Below are 17688 nucleotides of genomic sequence, written 5' to 3'. Positions count from 1 at the left end.
ATATATATATATATATATATCATTGATTTATATACATATATAAATCAATGACCAGTAAGGATCTATTGTGTACCTCTTTTATGTTACTTCTGATAGCCGTCCTCCCACACAAATACATTACATATCCATTTTCTTATGTCCAGATACATAAAACTCTGGAATGAAAGGTTGCCTTCTGGGACTGTGCATGTAAATATTATGGCAAATGCATATGTATTCTCCTTTTTGGATGCGTTTACATCAGTGTGATAAAAGCAAAACAATTGTTATCAATCTACAAATGAAGCACTGAGTAAATAGATAGTGACAAGCCATTTATTATACTTCTTTTATGTACTTAGATTAATTGGACTGCAGCCCACAATGTTACTTCACTTTGTTGAAAGTGATATTAAATTTTCTCTATTAGGCTTACTTGCCATTGACTTACTGTGACTTTGTTTTGTAATTGAACTGCCAGGGGCCGGGCTTCCTCTCTGCAGCAATTAATCTCCAGCTTTATGCACTATTTTTATTTTATTTTTTAGACTTACATGTTGTGTTAAGGGCCCAATTTGGAATTTCATTTCAATGTTTTATCAATTTGACTTAGCCGCATAAATCTTAAGATGTCTGTTTCACCTCCAATAAGCTACAAAGTGTTATTAAACATTAATATTTTTCCACATTATCAGGATGTAAAATAGTTTTTTTTATTTTGTTGAAGTCCAGAATCTATAGCAATAAATAGCATATTTATCCAGACTACTGACAGATTATTTTTACTTAATGCTAACTCATAGGCCTATATAGCCCTTTTTTTTTCCAAAGAAGGGAAGACAAGGCTTAGACTACTGCTTTGAAGTAACTTAACACCTGCAAAGCAGAGACGCAAACACAGCTTTAAAGCAAAAAATCTCCATAATTACTTGAAAAGTGTTTGGTTTGAAACCAAATTGGTATATGGATATTTGTGTTTATACGTATACGTTCACATGGAATGGGGCTGCTCTTGTCGTTTTAAATCAGTTAATTGATGTGTTTTGGTGGACTCCAGCACTCCCCTTGTCTCCCGGGGATTCAGGTGCATTCAGGTGAGCTTACCTGAACACACACAAGCCCTGGCATTCCCAGGTCGTTGTTTGTCGAGTTGGATCCCTGTCTGCTTCCAGCCAGTCAGTCAACATTACAGATGTTCCTAATGACAGACACAACTGCTGTGGTCTTTGTTTTTCATTCCAGACTTTCGTCTATGTTGTTTTTCCCTTTTCCTGGGGAACCTGGAGACTGAAATAGGTCGTTAAGAGCTCAGCTTTTAAAAGAAGTCTGAAAGGAATTTGACTAAAGAATTCAGCAGAGAGTCAAGTCAACAATTCAACAATTCAGATTTGTTGGGAAGTTATTGCGAATAATTACAAAATACAGATTTCTTTTTTTTTTTTTATACAATGAAGTGTTCTTGTCTTCAATGCACTTCTGCAAGCTTAAACCATTATGTTTTGTTTGTTATTTCTGCTCCATGGAATAAGGTAAGCTGAAGTCACTGAGTGCTTTCAGCTGATAAATCCTCTGAGCCTTTTCAGGCCTCCAGTCATATCTCATATGTCGGTTGTTAACATCTTCCATGTTACCAGCGTGTAATCGCCTGTGACACAGAGCACACACTCCATCTCTCTTGTCCCTCATCCTGTTTAACTCTAGGTTTGGAGGGATTATCTTACTCCCAATAGCGTGCTAGAGTACAACAAAAGTAAGATGGAACATGCACTCACATGCAGTTGCGAGGTTAGTATACTATATTATTCCCATCACAGCTTAGGTGATGACTCTGCAGGTTTTTTTTTTTTTTTTTTCTGTACTTCTGTCCTGTTATTAATGAAACTGTTGGGGCTATACTTTTCTTGTGGAGTGTTACATTTCTCTGTCCTTGGAACCTGTATGGTATGAATCATATGCATAAGGCATGCTGTAAAACTCAGGAAATTACATAGCTGGTCATGTTGTCGTCTTTTAAGGAGATATGGGGGGCATAAAGTTATTCTTCAGCTTCTGCCTGTGCTTGTTTCTTGTTTGTTTTTCACATTTTGTGATTAGAAACCTGACATTTGATTGCTGAGCTTTTCCTGGGAAACAGCTGCTTCATGTTGGGGATAAAAACACACACACAAACACACACACACATGAATTAGAGTGAGGATTTAGGCTAATCTTTTTTAATTTGGTTAGTAATTTGGGTCATTTTTTTGCTCCCTTGCTGTCTTTCTAATTTTCCAGACCAGCCTCCGCTATAGCTATAGTACAGCATACTGCAGTGTATTTAAAGTTTATTCCCTAACATCTGGTTTTTATGTTGTAGAATATGTGACAAGACTTACCGCAGCTAACCACAAACTGAAAGATTATTGCAGCAATGATTGAATAGCTCTGATCTGGAGTAACAAACAGTTTGATCAAAAATGTTGAAACTTTGCCTGACTTTGACATGGATCGGCATACACCAGTGTTTTATGGCATCAAAATATGCAGAGAAAAAATGAATAAATAAATTAAATGATCGAATTAATTGTAGTTGAAACAGAAAAACAGCAATTACTCCTATTGCTGCTAAAACAATGGAATAAATTTATTTCCTTTTTGCTTTTTGATGTAGGAACATAGACTTAGGCAAACATTTGTAATAATGGCCACTGTCAACATGCCACTTGGATATAATAAGACTTTTCATTGTTGATAACTTTATTATTGATTTCAGTGTCTCAAAGAATTTGTGTTTTGAGAAAATTAAAAGGTAACCCTGGATGATTAAAAGTTTCTCTTTGACTTAATGCACCATCAGCAAGTGTAGAGCCAAGGTTAACACAGCAAAGACAAATTCCCGAAAGTATCAAAATCCCAGGCTCAGACTTGTCCTGTGAAAAGATAATATGTGTTGTCATGACTGCCTTAGGATATCAGTTTAGCAAAACGGAGGTTGTCTCAGGAGTCAAATGCTCCTTAGCTTAGGCTAGCTTTGGATTTTGACAGCTTCTTTATGGATTGTCCCAGTTCTCAAAACTGCAAAGGCTGACATGTAAGAAAATACAAATGGCATCAGCATCTGTAACAAAAAGAAACTCATCACAATTAAGTGCTGTGTACATTTTAATAGAAACTAAATTAAAATGTCAGCCTCACACAGAAGGAGCAGTTTTTAACATATTAAAAACAACTTTATAAGATAGTTTTGACAGAGTGGGTGTCATTAATACTAAAGCTGCTGCAGTGACATCTCCTTTTTTTCATATTTGCAAGGCTTTTGTTGGTTTTGCTAAATCACTCTGGATAATGTGTTTTTTGGCCCCCAAATCCCAGCAGTGGAGCTTCTGGAGCTTCTCTTCTCAGCAATGCTGCATATTAAACCCCTGACAGCTGGTCCGTAATGTCCCGGCTCTCTTCAGATGAGGCCTGGTTTAGCTATTTGAACCCAGTGCATGATACACCTCTTTTATGTGCACTTATTATGCAGATTCACAGTGGCACAATGAAAGGATCCATCCCGGGCCCATTGTGAGACCAGCTGCCTGATTCTTTAATCAGAGATCTAAAATCGTTCATCAGATTTCTTGGCTACAACTGCGGTTGATGAAAAACTGTTTTGTCGCTGATTTCTTGTCATTTTCTCTCTTGTTTACAGCAATGTGAAAAACAGAATTGTAATTTTTATTTATTTATTTTTTTCAATCAGTATGCCAAATAAGTATAACACTAGGGTGAATTATGAATATTGAGCAACCTGATGGAAACCTTCTAAGTATTGTTCATTTTCTAACTCAGGAGTATGTTCTAGAGTATCTTTGAAAAGCCAATCTCATAAAAAATGCTGATGAAACCTTTAGAAGGTTTTCATTGTGGTTCAAGCTTCTGCTCTCCACCACATGCTTTCCATAAGTGTGGCCTGATAGACAGGATGTAAGGTATCAGCTTGTCGAGAAATAGGAAGGGGGAAGAAACCGAGGAGTTGAAAGATAGAAGTGCTTTGTTGGTGCTGCTGTTGGTGAGAGCAAGGCGTCGAGTTGCTTCCTGTCGCCTGAAGTGATGACATGAATGTGCTGATGTGCAGTTCACTCCCCAAACACCACCTATGTTGACAAGTAGTGAAATGTAGTGGAGTAGTAGTGGCTTCATCTGCATTTGAATAGAGCTCACCATTGACATGATTAGCTGTAAAGTAAGATGCATGTGAAGTAGAACCTTAGATCTCCACATTTCTGAGAATGCGTGCCTGCCTCAAAGGGTGAGGAATGAATTCAGTGATCTCTTCTAGTTTTGCTGTTTAGTGGTCAAAGATTATCTTTGTAATGTCAGCCTTTAACAAGGCATAAAAAATATGGTGTTCAGTTGCAGTTTACAAAAGGAGAATTCTCGAATGTCCAGTTTTTCAAGTACAAGCAAGACTTGTCTTTGTTAGAATAAAGTTGAAGCCTGATATGCTTTTTTTTCTGTTTAGATGACTGTATGCAGTGCTGTATTCAGATTTATTCAGATTTTGCTTTGTTCATCATACAAATTGAACATCAGACAAAAATAACTGGAGTTAAAACAAAAAATCTGTTTTTGAATGGTGATTTTGTAAAGTCAAAAAGCTATTCACACCAACCTATGAGAATTCACACCAACCTATGAGAAAAAGTAAATACCCCGTAAGCTTAACAACCGATTGCGCCAACCTTGGCAACAACAGCTGACATCAAATGTTTGTCATTACTGGTAGGTTTTACATCAGGAATTCTGGGATATTGTTGCAGAATTGTTTTAAATCAGCCACAGAAAATTAGTTTCCAACATGAAATGTTGCTTAGGATCATGCAACAATAGAATTTTAGTCCAGATTTAGACTAGGTCACTAAATCTTTGTGCGTGTGTGTCTGTGTTTTTTTATTTTTATTTTTTTATATAGACATACCATGTGCTTCAGATCACTCACCTACTGTATAAAACAAAGTTATTTTTAGCTTAAGGTCAAAAACTAATGGCTGGACATTCTATTTCAGGATTTCATGTGAAAGCAGAATGTATAGTTCCATTTTCTACAGAAAATCACTTGGACCATGGAGAGTCAAAGCAGCCTCACATCTGGCTTTAGATAGTAAAATTGTTAAGTGATCTAAAATGTGACAAAAAAAATTGAAAAAGGAAAATATTCTAAAAACACAAGAAATCTGATTAGGGGGAAAATACCGAATACCTTTTCACTGCACCATATATAATCATAAAAATACTTCCAAAACATCCAGCACAACATTTATTGTACTCAGTACACAGTTGAAGTTTTGCATTGTTGAATGCTTCGATCTGCCATCACTAATCTTTTCTGTCTTTGTCACAGATGGGTAATAGAGAAACTTTAAGAAAAGCTAAACCCAAATCTTAAAACATGGAAACTGTGCAGAGTTTGAATGAACCCTTCCCCCATCAAGAAAACAGGAAGGTCTTACTGACAGAAATTAACTAGACCAAGCAGGGGCTTATCTTAGTTTTCCAGCAGTTGAGCTGGGAGTGAAGAGTTACATATTAGCAAGCAAATAGGAAGATGGAAAAAAGAAAAAGAAGCAGAGGGTGCAGGTCTAGACAACTGGGCAGTCTCATACTGTGCTCCAATCATTCTTTAAATCCCCAAATAATTGGCTTATGCATAATAGTTACCACTAAAATGCTTTGAAGGTTATTACTGGTCAATTTTTTTAAAAAAAAGTTGAGGATTTTTGTGCCCGTCAGACTTTGTGAAAAAAATCCGTATGCTAAAAGCAGTCATTTAATTTTTTTTAATTTAAAGGGCATATAACATATAATGTTTTGACTTAGATCCCATAATTGTTGTATTAATTTCCATGTCCTAAAAAGGCAAAAAGGTATGAAGGAAAAGAAGCAAACACCAGGCAGCCAGGAACACAGCCAAAACTTGGAATACCAAACATCAATGCACAACACAATGATCATTCAGGAGAAAAGTAGTTGTATCAAAGCGTGAACTCAGCTTAATTTCGAATCCATAAAGTGGAGATTTATGCTGCGATCTGTAAAGTGACCAGGAGGAAATCAGAAGAGTTGTTGTCTGAGTGCAGTAGATTGGAGACCAAACAAACCAGCTCCTTACAAAGGATTTTAAAACAATGTGGGGGACCCAAGTAGTGAATGGCTGCTTATAACAAGAATTCTAAACACTAAAAACACTGACATTTGGCAGCATTCAACTTGGACGTTAAAGTTTGTGCTCCAGTTCTGACCATCTCTGCTAAGTTTATTCCTGTGGCTGTCAGCTTGTTGGTTTGTCCAAAAAAAATCCATGATAAGAATACTTTATATCATACAGGTATTGTGCAAGTCGTACTTTTTTCAGCATAACCAGTCCATGGTTTTACTTGTGATGGTTTAACTCCACCGCAGTAATTAAGTTGTTGTCATGTGGTATTTTATATTCTAGTCTAGCTCTAGAATATAGCTCCCAGGAAGAAATTAGACCCACAAATGCTAAACAACTATTCCTCAGATGTATCAGTGATCTGGGTGTTGAGTCGTAAAAATAATCTTCTAGATTCTGCAAGGTGCAAATAGATGTATTTCAACATGTACAGATACAGGCTGAATATTGCAATGAGACCACCCCATAATTGATGAACTCCATTGCGGCTTGTGTTTAAAGAAACAAAAGGGCTATCTCCTCCTCTCCCTCTATCTCTCATTTCATTATTATTACTCTATTGATATTCTGCAGCGTCCCATTTCATCTTTGATTCCACTATTTCCACTTCATCTCCCATATTATCCGGCCATTTCCACTTTTCAGCTAATTTCTCAAATCTGTTAGCAGCTTCTGCTGCTCCCAAGACCCTCTCAGGAGTAGACATTCAACACCTGCTTGCTTAATTCACACACAAAAAGATACAGTAATTACATTCCAGATTCAAGCAAATAGTGGCATACGGGTAATGCACTCAAAGGAGAACATGCATTTCCAGGGTTATTCTCATGATTCACTAAACATTTTGAGGCTCTCTGACTGAATAAGTATGTCAATGTGTATATATTTTTTTACATCAATAAAAAAAAGCCCTAAAAAGTCACTTTAACCCAATACTATGAATGTTCTAGCTGAAGGAAAAGCTTAAATTTTCTGACAGAATCTGCAGTCAAAGACAACACTGCTACAGCTACACCTGGGTAAAATAGAGGATTTTCTTTCCTGATAAATTTTATGGTCACAAACAACTGTTGTCGCCTGGTGGTCTGAGCTATCTGTCCTAGGGGGGACATAAACCGTGTTATGTCCTCTTCCATCAGCTTTGTCTTGTTGCTTCTCTTACATCCAGTTGTTTCATAATCCTGGGGCAACACATGTTTCTGAACCAGGCATATTTTTGATGGTTGAGGAGAATTCTGTCCTGTTTGCCTCTGCTTAGCTCAACCAGGTATTCAGTGGACTACTGTTAAAACTGTTTTTTTTTCTTTAAAAGGTAATCTATATTCTTACTTCTGCCAATATTTTGTTTTTCCAGATGTAATGTCAAAAAAATAAAAAATAAAACATGCAGGGATGGGAGTTGAACAATTTTTTTTTTTTGCAATACTTATTCCATTATAGATCTCACTTATCATTTTAATTCCTTATTGATAAAATAAAAATACAAATGGGTTTGGCTGCATGAACAGTTTTTACAATTGGCACGTCTGTTGTTTCAGAAAGAATTTGAAATCTTTCCAGACTTAAGGTGTCTCCAGTTGTAAAAAACACACCCTGTCAGATGTTTTGTATTATTTATTTTTGACCGTGTCATTATACCCTGCCTCGATGAAAGGTTTAGCCAACGAGTGTGTGAGAGCTAGCCTCTGAACCAGCCTCCCTCTGACAGTCCTCATCAACTGAAGGTTTATATGAGTTGACGGAAGTCGCTAACATTAATGTAATTAACAGGATCTGGAGACGTTTAATGTTACTTTAGATATTTAAGGCAGAAGACGCTGTGTGCGTGAAGCTTTGATTTGAGAGTCACAGCTGTTACTAATCAACGTACATATGTGCAAATTAATTTCATGCTGTGTGGTCAAATACTTGAGCATGTTGGAGATGTTTCCTCCTTTTAAAGTAATGCAATTGGCCCTGGTATCGTATGTTTTTTTTTTTTTTTTTGTGAAATGTAGCCATTTTGGACTTCTTCTTCTGTGACGCTATCTTGGACATGTCTTCGACCAGAGCGTGTACAATATGGCATCACGCAAATACGTCTCACGTTATTGGAACCGTCAAGCGTAATCATTAGGTAGAAAGATTAACATTTCCAAGGAACTGACCTACTCAGATTCCCATCCCTCATACATGTTTTATTTTATAGTGCTTTCCTGGTTTTGACTAAAAGGGTGTTTTGTTTTGTTTTTGTTTTTTTTGTCCAGAAAAGTGTGCTTTTAAAATAAATATTTGCTTTAAATACCAAATAAAAAGCCACTCGAGGCTCATTAATGTTTTGTATTTGCTTTCAAAGGTTTCAACCCCAGTTTATGATGATATTATGCACTACAAATGAAAGATATTTTAAAGGGCATTCATTGTACCTTAAAGACTCATTTCGATTAAGGCATTCCATAATAGATTGGGAAATAAATGACATTACCATACTGGCATGTGAACTGCTGTGTTTGTTAAGAGGTTTTGCATTTTTTAGCAGTCTTGTTGTGAACAAGGTTTTATTGCATATTAAATTAGGTTGTGATGTTCAGATTAGCCCATGAAACAATAATGTAACTGTTTATCCATGTGAAAAACAAAATTGTTTGTTCAGCATCTCAGTGCCACACTAACAATAATTTATATGCACAGGCTGAAATAAAACAAACAAACAAAAAAAACAAAAAAACAATCTATGGCATAAAATGTTCCAAGCATCCCTTGATGTGCTTTTAACATGCCTGTGGAAATTTACATCCAAAGGTTTTTGTTCTGCTGCACAGACTAATCATCCGTCTAAGATTACAAGCAAGAGACAGTAACAACAGTAAATGCTTAGAAAATTTCATTCCTCTTTTCATGAATGCAGAACAGCATTCTTATCTTTAACGTGCAGGTTTTTGCTGTTCAGCTGGATGTCTCCTTTTCGCCAGCTGTAAACAAAGGACAAAGAGTCATCCGACACCTATTTAAGAATTACCATTTTATTTTCGCAAGGAGCATTTTCCTTTTCAGGCAAAAGCCCTTCCGCATGTTGGGGGATTTGCAAGTAACGACTGTGAAACGCAGCTGCAACATGTTCGTTCAAATGACTCCAGTGAAGGCCAACCTTGAGAACAGGCTCACCAAATTCCCAGCTTTATTAGTATGGTGCTCATGACTCTGTGGGACCGGGATGGGGTTTTTTATATTCTACGGCCTCACACTGTTGCTTTCAGCAAACAGTCCAGCATTATTCGGTCTGACAAGAGAGCAAACACTGTGCATTGAGGGGTCAAGAAATAGCTCGTCCTCTTTTGTCAGGTCCTCTCTTCCTGTATTCTCATGTTTCTTTGTTTTTCTTCCCCGCATTTCCACACATAGCCATGTTGCTTTTTATCGTCTTTCTTTTCCTCCTTGGTGAACCGTCACACCTTGAAAACATTAAGTTCAGCAATTTTTTTGTCTTCCTGATCTCATTCTCACAAACATTTTGAATAATATATGAAATGTCGGTTCATAAAATAGCTAAGGCCAACTACACACATATACTAAGATGTTTTTTAAATCCAACTCTTTTTCTCAAACACGTATATCCACACACAGCACAATTTAAAAAAATAAAATCTTTTCTTATAAGAAAAGTTGAAGTGCTGGCAGCCGTATGTGTCAGAGGAGTGTTGACTTATGTGTTTCTCTTAATAAAACATTCTTCAGTGCGGCAAAGTTCAGCCCACCCAGGGTAAAACTGTCTTCACAGTCCCAATACAAACAGGGAAAGTTAGAACTAGAAGTAACAGAATGTATTAGGCTGCCCTTTAATTCATCTGCATGTCTCTGTTGTATCTGTAACCTTGACTTAATCGCTGCCTGCAGCAGGCTCCCACACAAAAAAGACACAACTTCCCATAACTTAAGTTTTTATTGCAAGGGAAAATCATTCATTGCATTTTGAAAGATTTAAAGTTACGGAAGAACCATACATTAAGCAGCAAGAGTAACAGATGGACAAAGAGACTGGAAAAATAAAAAATAAAAATAAAAAATGTGTTTAGCAGCTTGGACAGCGCTTCTGTGCGGATATATACACACAGAACAGACCTCTGTTTCACTGAGTGGTAGGTGATAAACTGTTACCAGTATCATAAAATAGATATAGCTTTCAAAATGCAATCCTTTTAAAACTGAAAAAAAAAATAAAATTACGCAACATAATTTTTACTGTTCAAAATGCTGTTTTTACGCTAATACTAATAAACGAATGTTAAATAAAGTGCCTTATGGACCTGTGTTTCTGCCAGCCTTATGAATCACAGAGAAACACAGTACTACCCCTTCTCCACCCATTGCTGCACACTACCAGTCAGCTGGCTAAATGAAGTCTATTATGTTTCTCTTCTGTGTATAAAAGGCACATTTGGCCATTTGAAAACATTTGTATTTGCTATAATCATAAACATTTTCAGCATGGAAACGAAACAATCAGCAAACATCACACTTATAAAGGTGATTCCTCTTTTGAAAATACAGTTGCTAAGTTGTTTTTTTAAAAGCAATTTGATTGTTAATACCATGATACAATGAAACTGCTGTATTTTTGGTTTTATCATACCCTCGGAATCTCATACCGACACATATCTAGTGCTTAACTGTGTTTTTATGAAGAAAACATGTAAAATATTCTGCTACTAACGTACTAATCCTGGCTGTTGCTTTGCCAGCTGCAGTGAAATTCTATACCATATTGCTATTTGATAAATAGTCAAATTTTACAAATAAAACAAATCAATGTAAGTAAGAATGTGTATTGTGTTAAACATTTTTTGAAGAAAAAAACATATTAGCTTAAATCTATAGAAAAAAAAAATCATTAAACACAGATGTTTTCTTGTAAATAAATCAGTTATTTCTGTTTTAAGCCAAACCTTAAGGGGATTGAAATGGGAATTCATTTGAACCATTTAAAATTACTGTGTTTTTTTTTTTTTTGCTCAAAGGCTGGGAGCGATTTGTCTTTTTCTCTCCTGTGTTTTTTAGTGGTGTGCGAATGGTTTGCCACAGCTGCTTGAGCAACCTGTGTGTTCATCCCATAAATAATTGACTGGTAAGAAGTGAGAAACTAAATCCACAATGACCTTTATGTGAGTGCTGAAAAAAGCCCTGTAGCTGCTAATTCAGCCTTTTGTTGGTACTCCCTTTTATATTGAGACTTGAGGCTTTTGCTTTTTAAACCTTGCGGTTCACTGTTAATTAAGACACTCGAGGCTGTGTCCTCTTTGATTGACAGGAATGTTAGTCAAGGACAATCAAGGAGTACTTTTTTCAGACTTTTTCTACCAATTCAAAGATAACAAGCCCTTTAACGTTTGTTTTTTTATATAGCTATTTTATTTACAGCCTCTCTTTTCTAACCTGTTTATCTACAGGTTTTTAAGTGCACTTGTCACTAAAATGATACAAGATGTGCCTTTAATTATAAATTCAAATTCTTTCCAGAGTTTATAGTAATTATGCCGTTGCCAAATGATCGGATCTTCCTGCTTGTGGAGGCTTGATCAGGAAGAGGTCCTGATCTTTAATACGTGACAGGGCATCTTCTGTACTTTGCGGGAAAACAGCAAACCAAGCAGAACCCTGAATTGTCTGACAACTGTTTGCTAAATTATCATTCAAAGGTTGCCTAGGTAAACATAAATCCAGCCTATAATAATTAATTTGTTCTTAAAAATCCATCAGGTGTGTATGTAGACTTGTATAATCTTATTAAATAATTATCACCCTTTGAAAAATCAGTAAGCACGCTTTGAGTTATATTTTCAAAAAGAAATATTCCTTTGCATCCGTCAAACCAAATGTAATTAGTGTTTTCATGACTGTTACAGAAGTGTTGCTTTGCTATACACAGCTGACGTCATAGCGCTGTGTGAGGACACTGAACCTTAAATCAGGTTCCCAGGATGCGAGTGACCTTTACGTGTGATCAAATTGAACAGTGCTTCCTCTGCTGTGTTTTTCTCTCAGACCACAAATAAAAAGGGGTTTCATTAAAAAAAAAAAAAAGAAGAGCTTTCTGGACTCCTCTTTGCCTCAGTAGACATTTGAGAGGCTCCTACTTTGTGACCAAAAGGGACAGTCACAGTGTGGTTTCCACAGCAACCTCGAGTCACAGTTAGAAAACAAAATGTATGAATGGCAATGCTTTTGTTTGTTTTGTTTGTTTGTTTTTAATTTCTTTTTTTTTTGTCAATCATTTCTAGCTTAGATTGAGTTATTTGTTAAAATTCTTGTGAAATCATGTTAATTTTTATCTTTCTTTTTATGGAGGCATATTACTGCACATGTCTCTACATGTTAGAAAAATGGATAGGGCTTTTTGAAACCTCAAGACCTGTCATTTAGTCAATGTTTTAAAAGTATATGTGTCACTTTTGATCTTCATATGTTTGGAATGGTGCATGTGTAACTGGATCAAAGGTATGAAATTCATTGTTGTGTCAGGATGGTGTTACTTTCAGCAGAACACCATCTCATTTAAGAATAAACTGACCATCTGAAACTACAAAGTACATATTCCAAGTGTCAGCTGATGGTCTGATAATAAGTGGGTGATTTAATCAGAAAGCATAGCAAGTTGTCAGTTTTACTTCAGCTTCAAGCATCCAGCATGCTGAGGTGAGTGAATCTCAATCAGTGAAGACAACATGGCACAGCAAGAGATTCAGTGATGTCATTATCGAGTCCTTTTCACAACATTTCAAGGAAGTTTGCATCAGTTCTCTAGGAGTGGTGCACAAGTGTAGTGTTTTTCAGCTCATGGCCTCATGGCACTCAGTTTTAGCAGAGTTTTAAATTATGTATGATATTGTCAGATTCATAGTAAGGTGGTATTAGGTCTTTCTAGGCAATTTATATGAAAGTCAGATAAGCAGTGGTATGGCAGGGGTCTTAGTTTTATTTTGTTCTTCTGTTTCCTGACCCACATTGTCCTTTTCAGATATGGGTAGATTACTGTCCATACCTGCTGTTTTTACGCCAGAGTCGGAGCATTGCCAGCACAAATGAGTTTATCACTTTCAACAATTTATTAGTTATATTCTCTTCATCAACAAAAGCATAACTAGACATCACATCCCACATTTAGAATGATCGCCAATAGTTTAATCACTTGTGTATTTGTTTTTTGAGATGGTAATCTCACAGGATTTTCCTGCTGAGAGCAAACCTCTTCTTGCCTTAAGCTTTGATGGGATCTTTGACCCAGCACTTTTGTTCAGAAGCACCTCTGGCCTTTCTCTTGGGCTCCACAAATGTTGCCTGAGAGTGACCACAGTCCCAGAACGGCCATGGTAGCAGAATGGGTTCTGTGGAGAGGTCAGATTTACTGCAGAGAAGTTCCCTGAGAGGGTACAAAAAGGTCTAGGGCTTGTGAAATAATAACTGTGCTAAATCTTTCGAGCCGTAGCCAACTCTCCACTTGTGACTCCAGAGACAAGGCTTAGGGTGATTAGACCATATCATGCTTTCTCTCTCTGCTTGGCCATGTGTTTTCCCCTTCAACAGGATTATTATATCCACTTTCCCTTAATTGGAGAGGCATAGAATATGCTGGTATAGTCTGGTACACTGAGGGAGAGGTCATGAAATAGACATACTATATCTAAATGTTCAGATGAAGATGAAGAAACATGTTTTCTATGACAGGAATGCATTCGTTTTATAAAGCAAAGCCATACAGAGATTCTTTCCCTATTAAAATGTTCTTTAAATCTATGTATTTCCAAAGCAATATTGTTCTTCCAACAAAAGTAAAATTGAAAAAATAAATAAATAAACAAAAAAAAACAAAAAAAAAAAACAAAGATTTGAAATATCTACCAACATTTGACATGCTGCACAGTTAAACAGATTAGAGTCTCCATGGCAAATATATTAACAGAAGACAAAGTACAGCGAAAGCAGATTTTCAAATCATATGAAATCCTCCCATGTAATAAGTAAAGTTTTTCCTTTTAGCATACTTTAACTTGCAATTCTATACAGCAGGTTATATAGTGACTTATATAACCCGAGAGTTTAAAAAGTTACCTTTTCAAAACTTTTACCCTTGCATTGGTTATACTTTTTGAAGTATTTTTAACAACAAAGAGTGACAGCTAAGGTGAGTTTTTTTCCAGCTATATAAGGATTTAGTTATCCAATACCACCTGTCCCTCAGTCATTACATATTAATTTCATACATTTTTGTTTTAAATACTACATGAATGTATGACAAGTTGGAGAATTGATACCAACTCATAATATACAGATACAATATATAGGAAATAAGCATTGTTTTAAATTGAATAGTTGGATTTTTGTGAGTGAATTCCTGTAAGCCTTTTTGCTGTTTGTATTCATAAAAGACGAATCCTTGCTTGTAATTTGTCTAGTGTACGTTGAGTTACTTAAATGTTTCAGTGCATCTATTTAAAATAAGTTGTTTAACAATAAAGTTGTTTCCTCAAGTTCAGTTTAATGATAGCGAAGAAATAGCTGACGTAAAGACTCACTTGGAGCTATTAGTAATATAAAGCGTATGCTTTACTAAGGCTCAGATTTTATGTGTTTATTAATAATTCAAGGCCCTCTAAAGTAAAATCATCTTGCTTCTTTTACTGCCAATTTAGTCTCTTTTTATTGCTCATTAATAAATAACATTACTACGGCATACTGGATAGTAGTTTTTGTGCAAGCTAGTGTTTGTGCAGCTTTAAGTTGCTTTCTATTTAGAAGGATCAGACAGATTATGTTTGAAAATTTATGGGGAATGAATGATACATGCGTATTTTTAGGTGTGTCGTCATTTAATTAGCATTTACAGGTTGGTACCCGTTTATAGAGTGTGAGCGCTGCGATGCTATCTCTGTAGGCAAATGGCTGCCTGTCTGTCTGCCCTGCTGAATTAACAGATGGGGGTTCATGGGGCATTGCCGTTATACAATGCTTGATGGTACCCAAATAAGGCCTGACTGCAACATGTATGTAGGGAGGAGACGGGGGCTCTACGTTGGCAGAGTCAGGCCTCTCACATTCTTTAACCTCTCTGAAAAGCCTTCTGTCTCTCATCACACAACCACCACCATGTGAGCAGAGAGAAGTTGGACAGCTAAATAGACTGTTCATTTATTTGAAAAAAAAAAAAAAGGTTAAGGTACAAGTGGTGAAAAATAACGTTTTGAAATTTGCTGAAAAACCTTGAATAAACCAGTCAGACAAATCAGTTGATTGAACTAATAAAGTGTTCTCTGTAGAAATTTATATATTGAATAACAATTTTTAACGTCTGTCAAGCACAAGTCAACAAAATGCAGTTCAGTAAAAAGGAGTGAAAAGAAGGGATTTTGATGTAGTTCAGCGCTTTAAGGCCGAGTTAAAGATTAACTCTGGTGTTTTCCTTGGGGCCTCTTTGAAGTGGACTTACTCCAGCCCCTTCTTATCTTAATTAGAAAGAAATTTGGAGGAGTGAAGTGGTTCTTTCGAAACTGGCACCTCCACTTCCGCAGTTCCTTGAAGTCTGTACTAATGTAGTTTTACCAGATTGAAGTGTTTTTCTTATGGTATAAAACTGTTTTATGTATACTTGCTTCTGTGCAGTTTCTTGTGTTCCCAACTGGTCCTAGCATCTAAATTGACACAGCTATTGATACCTAAATGATACCTAATTTATCTAAAGCACATTCACAGAGTGTTGTTTTTGGTCAAAGTGTTTTGCCTGTTCACCCGTTTCAAAATCTAAGTGACGTTCATTTCACACCGGTAAAACTGAATAAATCCACTTTGATTGTTTATTGCCAAAGCAATCTGTATTGGCCCTCTATCTCAGTCCCAAATTGTACTATTCCTGGTTCATTTATCAGTTTTTCTTTCAATAAAATAGAGATCACCAACATTATGCTTCAGTTTGCATATCGATTCTGTCACTGCCTAATATTTACTTCCTGGCCATTAAGATGGACTTTTTAAAATTATTTCAAATTTTTCTGACTCTTCTTTTTTTCTTTTTTTTTTTTTTTTTTTACAATTTCCACCATTTTCTGTGCACTTTAGCACTTGACAGTAAATATTCTTTTTTCCAAAGTCTTCCAATACATTGCTTAATTTCCAAACCCCTCTCAGTAAATGGTTTATAAAGCTGAGGAGTCAAGATCTCTCCTGAGTTATTACTGTAACGATCCAACACAACCTATGCTTCTCTAAATGTTTGCACAGAACCTGGAGCAGATAGATGTGTGTGGCATTTCTCTCTCAACACTAAGATATCTCCAAAAAAGGCCAGGCTGAGCAAGCTGAGTAACCACTCTGCAGCCAACAGACTGTCCACTGACAGTCTGGCCAATCTGAGAAATAAATCTGTTCATACATCTAAAATATGTGTTTATTTGGAATTCATGACTGAACTATATAATACAATATCCAACTTTCTGGCTGTAAACCTGAACTTCAAAAACAATCCAAAATATGAAGTCTTAATTCAGTATCCAACTAGGACAAGTCGGATATTCCTTCCAATAATGTGTCTGTTCCATTGCTGACATTTGATGGGATCTTTTCCAACTCTAGTCTTTGGAATCTGAAAATGCACCAAGGGAGGGATTGCCAACTTTTGGTGGGAGTTTTAGAGTTTTAGGGTTTTGGGAGCAATCAGTAGCAATCAAAACATAGTATGAGCAAATTTAAGTCAGAATGCTACACTGTGTTAAACACAAAACTGAATGATTTGTTGCATTGATGCTTAAAAGACTGTTTAAAAGACTGTTCTTACAATGACATCCAGTTTAAGCAGCTCCTATTGACACCAATATCCTGTTTTTATACACTACGTTGTGTTTGGTCAGAAAACTGTGGATTGTTTTTGTTTTAAAACGAGAACATACCTCTTTGAACCTCAGTTTCATGAACAAAGTATGTCCTTGCTGTCATATAAGTACGTTTTTGTAGCATAAAATTCATTGCCATAAACAAGACGGCTTATCGTTGCATTGGGACATTCTCAGCATATGCGACTGACAACAACTTAGATAGTTTTTCTTTAAAGATGTTCTAAGTTTAAAATCATGGCCAAGATACCAGACAGATGGCCAAGTCTTACATTTTTGTTGCCTTGGTGAGGGACAGGCTCAACAGCTTAGGGATCACACATGCAGTGTTTACCACTGGCATCAGTGCCACACTGCTGGCCTTAATCCAAGTGGTGCGCTGAGGTCCTGTCATACAAAGGTCACCTGTCTTCAGAAGAATGATGTGGAACACACAGGAAGGAAAAATCCTGCTCTGTGGTAGACCTTAGGAAGGCATGACTCATGCAATGATTGTAGTGTCTTTTTACCAGCTTCTGTAATTGAATACAGCTCATTCTGCATGTGCCTTTTTCAGCTAAAACATTAAAGATGAAACGGGGAATCTTGCTTTTTTTTTGTATTTTATTTAATTTAAAATTTGTGTCTCAATGTGTGTTGCAAAAACCTTAAAAGTCGAGAGAGTCATTGCTCTTGTGT

General features: G+C 36.3%; 1 protein-coding gene and 1 long non-coding RNA gene across 2 annotated transcripts in view; one reads left to right on the top strand and one right to left on the bottom strand.

The window, feature by feature from the left end:
* The window catches only part of LOC107838234 (uncharacterized), a 17373-nt gene extending 1212 nt beyond the window's left edge, over positions 1-16161 (bottom strand). Inside the window, exons 1-2 of the long non-coding RNA XR_001664302.1 lie at positions 16150-16161; positions 13803-13805 (exon numbers count right to left, since the gene is read on the bottom strand). This is a non-coding gene — a long non-coding RNA (uncharacterized LOC107838234). The remainder of the gene's footprint in view (positions 1-13802; positions 13806-16149) is intronic.
* LOC103149452 (FRAS1-related extracellular matrix protein 2-like) overlaps positions 1-17688 on the top strand; it is a 61892-nt gene that overhangs the window by 10310 nt on the left and 33894 nt on the right. The window lies entirely within an intron of this gene.

The sequence above is a fragment of the Poecilia formosa genome, unplaced genomic scaffold (genome assembly GCF_000485575.1).
Source record: "Poecilia formosa unplaced genomic scaffold, Poecilia_formosa-5.1.2 Scaffold228, whole genome shotgun sequence".
Lineage (NCBI taxonomy): Eukaryota > Metazoa > Chordata > Actinopteri > Cyprinodontiformes > Poeciliidae > Poecilia > Poecilia formosa.
The sequence above is the reverse complement of the archived record's forward strand: the minus strand, read 5'-3'. Positions and strand labels throughout refer to the sequence as shown.